General features: G+C 44.3%; 1 pseudogene; it reads right to left on the bottom strand.

The window, feature by feature from the left end:
• LOC139027846 (protocadherin gamma-A6-like) overlaps positions 1 to 4678 on the bottom strand; it is a 5508-nt pseudogene extending 830 nt beyond the window's left edge.
• Positions 4679 to 6000: the final 1322 nt, after the last annotated feature.

Below are 6000 nucleotides of genomic sequence, written 5' to 3'. Positions count from 1 at the left end.
CTCTGACTGTAAGGTGTGGCATATTTCATATCACTCTTCCTGGGGTCGGTGGTTCCACACACCTCGTAATTGAACACGTGCTTCAAAGTACCTGTGCCTCCAACGTCTGCGAAAGGGCGGGTAATAACGGAATACTGGGAGATTCCCGTTGGATTTGTAAAACATGCGCTCTCGTCTCCATCTGTAGCATTTCACTGACAGGATGGCTATGATGGACACAATAAAGAAAAATGAAACTACAGCCAGAGCCAAGACTAGGTAAAAAGTTAGATTGTCATTGTACTCCTTGTCGTGCGTAAAGTCAGTGAACTCCGAGAGCACTTCAGGGAAGCTGTCCGCCACCGCCACGTTAACATTGACTGTAGCTGAACGAGAGGCTGCCCGTTGTCCTCCACTACAACAATGAGCCTTTGTTTCACAGCATCTTTATCATTGACTTGCGTATAGTTCTTATTTCTCCATTCTGTGAACCCACTTCAAACAGCGCCCTGTCTGTCGCTTTCTGCAGTTTATACGAGAGCCAGGCATTCTGTCCAGAGTCCACATCAACAGCCACCACTTTAGTCACAAGATAGCCACATCTGCTGAACGAGGCACCATTTCAGCCACCAGAGAAGCTGCTAGTCTGGACTGGGTACAGAACCTGAGGCGCGTTGTCATTCTGGTCCTGGATCATTATTTTTCACAGTCACATTGCTACTGAGGGGAGGGGAGCCTCCATCCTGCGCTTTTACGCGAATTTGAACTCTTTCATTTGCTCATAATCGAAAAGAACGCACAGCAAGAATCGCCCCACTCTCTGCATTCACTGAAACGCACGCAGACGCCGGCAATCCATTTACTTGATAATCATCGAGCAAATACGAAATATGCGCGTTGTTGCCAGAGTCTTTGTCGCTGGCCTTGACAGAAAATATTGACAGTCCAGGTGAGTTATTCTCAACAACCGTAAACTGTGTACGACTTCGTGGAAAAGGGGGCGTTGTCATTCACATCTGATATTTTCAGTGTTACTGTCTTATTAGTGAAAAAGATGGCGACCCTTCATCAGCGGCTGTTATTGTTATGTTATATTCAGACACAGTTTCACGTCCAATGCTGATCAGAAACTAAACTGTAGAAATTAGTAGAGGATGACTTTAGACCGAATGGTAAATCAGGACTAATAGAACACTTCACCTGACCGTTTTTACCGGAGTCTAAGTCTTTGATATTGAGCATGGCTATGACCGTCTCCGGGGCAGAGTCCTCGGAATAGGGTTGGAGAAGAAATTATGCTAATCACTGGTGCATTGTCGTTTACGTCAGTCATTTCAATGAGCACTTACTAGTGTCTGTTAAACCCCATTTGTCTGTAGCCTCCACATTTATCTCATAATGTTTTACTTTTTCATAGTCAAGAATACCATTAACTGTAATATCGCCTGAATATGTGTCAATATTTAAACAAGCTTGATGCGCTACTACCAGTACTTCGAGAAAACGAATACGTCACCTCACCATTTGCTCCTTGATCTGCATCAGTTGCACTGACTCGCAAGACAATGGTGCCTTTTGATGCATTCCTGTAAGGTGACCCTGTATACAGACTTGCTGAACACTGGAGAATTGTCGTTTGCATCTAAGACAATTACGTTGATTTTGACTGAGCCAGATTTCTGGGGGTCCCGCCATCATAAGCAGTTAAGATTAATTTATGCTCTTCCTGCTTTTCTCTATCAAGTGCGATCTGAAGAACCATTTCGACATATTTTGTTCCATCTGGACGAGATAGGGTATTCAATTTAAAATTATCGGTGGGATTCAGTTGGTATGTTTGGAGTGTATTTATGGCTACATCGGGGTCTTTAGCGCTATCTAACGAGAACCGAGCACCGGGAGGAGCAGATTCACTAATCTCGAATCTGATTTCCTGCTCTCGAAAGCAGGAGCATTGTCGTTGATGTCTAATATTTCCACGTCAATTCGATGAAGCTCCATCGGATTTTCGACGATGATCTGGAAATGCAGAGAGCAGGGAGACACTTGGGCGCACAGCTCTCTCTATCTATCCTTTCTTTCACCACCAGCCGTCCCTTTATCCGCATTCAGACCGATGTACTCACTGCTGTCCTCAGTAAAGATCCGCGCTCGACCAGATTTCAACCTTTTAACATCCAAACCCAGATCCTGCATGATATTCCCCACGAGCAGGCCCTTCGCCATCTCTTCTGGGATGAATAACGGACCTGGGCGCGCGCTACCCCTGCGCCATAGAGACAGATAAAAAGCACGAGCCATGTCTGCCATGTCCATGTACGCGAGCTGGTTCTCCCTGCGCCATGACAACAAAGAACGTCCATCATCATACTCCTCGGCTGAAAACAATACGATAAAAAAACACGTTGTTTTCACAATAACGAATAGTGTGTCACCAACAGGTCCCCAACGATTGTGTGCGCTCTTTTAAGAGGCTAGTTCTTATAATATAAAAGGGGAGTCCGCTGCAATGTTTTGATTGAAATAGAGAGGAGGATCAACTAATGCCTGAGCCTTATATATCCTACATTAGCCAACAGTGACCCTTAGAGCGCTGAATAGATATTGCAGAAATATCTGCACAAAAAAATATCAGATGCCATAAATTGTCAACGATGTTTGAGATTATATATAAAAGGCAGAAATTAAAATGATAAAATGTGAAATGTCCAAACCCCTGCAAACGTCAAAACCCTTGCCTTCATCAGAAGTTTTGAATGATATATATATTTTTTTGATATCGGTACAGGGAGGCTTAATAAACCTTTGATTGAAATCAAAGGCCATTGATGACTCAAACCGTAGCGCACATGAAAAAGAAAATATATGCTGATGATGTTCTCACTGGTTATCATCACTGATCAGTTTGTCCCTCTGCGCATGGGGAGTGTCTGGTTCCGTCCAGACTAATGATGCTCTGACTGTAAGGTCTGACGTATTTCATATCACTCTTTCTGGAGTCCGCTGTTCCACACACCTCGTAATTATACACGTGTCTCAGAGTGCCTGTTCCTCCAACGTCTGCGTAAGAGGCGGGTAATACGGAATAACTGGAGATTCCCGTTGGATTTGTAAAACATGCGCTCACGTCTCCAACTGTAGCATTTCACTGACATGATGGCTATGATGGATACGATAAAGAGAAATGATACTACAGCCAGAGCAAGACTAAGTAAAAAGTCAGATTGTCATTGTACTCCTTGTCGTGCGTAAAATCAGTGAACTCCGAGAGCACTTCGGGAAGCTGTCCGCCACCGCCACTTAACATTGACTGTAGCTGAACGAGAGGGCTGCCCGTTGTCCTCCACTACAACAATGAGCCTTTGTTTCACAGAATCTTTATCATTGACTTGGCGTATAGTTCTTATTTCCCATTCTGTAAACCCACTTCAAACAGCGCCCTGTCTGTCACTTTCTGCAGTTTATACGAGAGCCAGGCATTCTGTCCAGAGTCCACATCAACAGCCACCACTTTAGTAACAAGATAGCCCACATCTGCTGAACGGCACCATTTCAGCCACCAGAGAGCTGCTAGTCTGACTGGGTACAGAACCTGAGGCGCTTGTCGTTCTGGTCCTGGATCATTATTTTCACAGTCACATTGCTACTGAGTGGAGGGAGCCTCCATCCTGCGCTTTTACGCGGAACTGGAAATCCTTGATCTGCTCGTAGTCAAAAGAGCGCACTGCATGGATGACTCCACTATCAGCACTAACGGACACATATGAGGAGACGGGCACTCCGTTAACCGATGAGTCCTCCAGTATATAAGAAACACGGGCATTCTGGTTCCAGTCATCGTCTCTGGCGTTTCACATACGTGAGCGCATGTTTTACAAATCCAACGGGAATCTCCCAGTTATTCCGTATTACCCGCCTCTTTACGCAGACGTTGGAGGAACAGGCACTCTGAGACACGTGTATAATTACGAGGTRTGTGGAACWRCKGACTCCAGAAAGAGTGATATGAAATACGTCAGACCTTACAGTCAGAGCATCATTAGTCTGGACGGAACCCAGACMCTCCCCMAYGCGCAGAGGGACAAACTKATCARTGATGATAACCAGGTGAGAACATCATCAGCATATATTTTCTTTTTCATGTGCGCTACGGTTTGAGTCATCAATGGCCTTTGATTTCAATCAAAGGTTTATTAAGCCTCCCTGTACCGATATCAAAAAAATATATATATCATTCAAAACTTCTGATGAAGGCAAGGGTTTTTGACGTTTGCAGGGGTTTGGACATTTCACATTTTATCATTTTAATTTCTGCCTTTTATATATAATCTCAAACATCGTTGACAATTTATGGCATCCTGATATTTTTTTGTGCAGATATTTCTGCAATATCTATTCAGCGCTCTACGGGTCACTGTTGGTTAATGTGAGGATATATAAGGCTCGGGCATTAGTAGATCCTCCCTCTCCTATTTCAATCAAAAACATTGCAGCGGACTCCCCTTYTATATTATAAGAACTAGCCTCTTAAAAGAGCGCACACAATCGTTGCGGACCTGTTGGTGACACAATATCTGTTATTGTGAAAACAACGTGTTTTTTTATCGTATTGTTTTCAGCCCGAGGAGTATGATGATGGACGTTCTTTGTTGTCATGGCGCAGGGAGAACCAGCTCGCGTACATGGACATGGCAGACATGGCTCGTGCTTTTTATCTGTCTCTATGGCGCAGGGGTAGCGCGCGCCCAGGTCCGTTATTCCATCCCAGAAGAGATGGCGAAGGGCTCGCTCGTGGGGAATATCATGCAGGATCTGGGTTTGGATGTTAAAAGGTTGAAATMTGGTCGAGCGCGGATCTTTACTGAGGACAGCAGYGAGTACATCGGTCTGAATGCGGATAAAGGGACGCTGGTGGTGAAAGAAAGGATAGATAGAGAGGAGCTGTGCGCCCAAGTGTCTCCCTGCTCTCTGCATTTCCAGATCATCGTCGAAAATCCGATGGAGCTTCATCGAATTGACGTGGAAATATTAGACATCAACGACAATGCTCCTGCTTTCGAGAGGAAGGAAATCAGATTCGAGATTAGTGAATCTGCTCCTCCCGGTGCTCGGTTCTCGTTAGATAGCGCTAAAGACCCCGATGTAGCCATAAATACWCTCCAAACATACCAACTGAATCCCACCGATCGTTTTAAATTGAATACCCTATCTCGTCCAGATGGAACAAAATATGTCGAAATGGTTCTTCAGATCGCACTTGATAGAGAAAAGCAGGAAGAGCATAAATTAATCTTAACTGCTTATGATGGCGGGACCCCCCAGAAATCTGGCTCAGTCAAAATCAACGTAATTGTCTTAGATGCAAACGACAATTCTCCAGTGTTCAGCAAGTCTGTATACAGGGTCACCTTACCAGAGAATGCATCAAAAGGCACCATTGTCTTGCGAGTCAGTGCAACTGATGCAGATCAAGGAGCAAATGGCGAGGTGACGTATTCGTTTTCTCGAAGTACTGGTAGTAGCGCATCAAGCTTGTTTAATATTGACACATTTTCAGGCGATATTACAGTTAATGGTATKCTTGACTATGAAAAAGTAAAACATTATGAGATAGATGTGGAGGCTACAGACAAAGGGGGTTTAACAGACACTAGTAAAGTGCTCATTGAAATGACTGACGTAAACGACAATGCACCAGTGATTAGCATAATTTCCTTCTCCAACCCTATTCCCGAGGACTCTGCCCCGGAGACGGTCATAGCCATGCTCAATATCAAAGACTTAGACTCCGGTAAAAACGGTCAGGTGAAGTGTTCTATTAGTCCTGATTTACCATTCGGTATAAAGTTATCCTCTACTAATTTCTACAGTTTAGTTTCTGATCAGGCATTGGACCGTGAAACTGTGTCTGAATATAACATAACAATAACAGCCACTGATGAAGGGTCTCCATCTTTTTCCACTAATAAGACAGTAACACTGAAAATATCAGATGTGAATGACAACGCCCCCCTGTTTCCA

The sequence above is a fragment of the Salvelinus sp. IW2-2015 genome, linkage group LG6.1, assembly GCF_002910315.2.
Source record: "Salvelinus sp. IW2-2015 linkage group LG6.1, ASM291031v2, whole genome shotgun sequence".
Taxonomy (NCBI): Eukaryota; Metazoa; Chordata; class Actinopteri; order Salmoniformes; family Salmonidae; genus Salvelinus; species Salvelinus sp. IW2-2015.
Note: the sequence above shows the minus strand (reverse complement) of the source record. Positions and strands in the feature narration are given on the sequence as shown.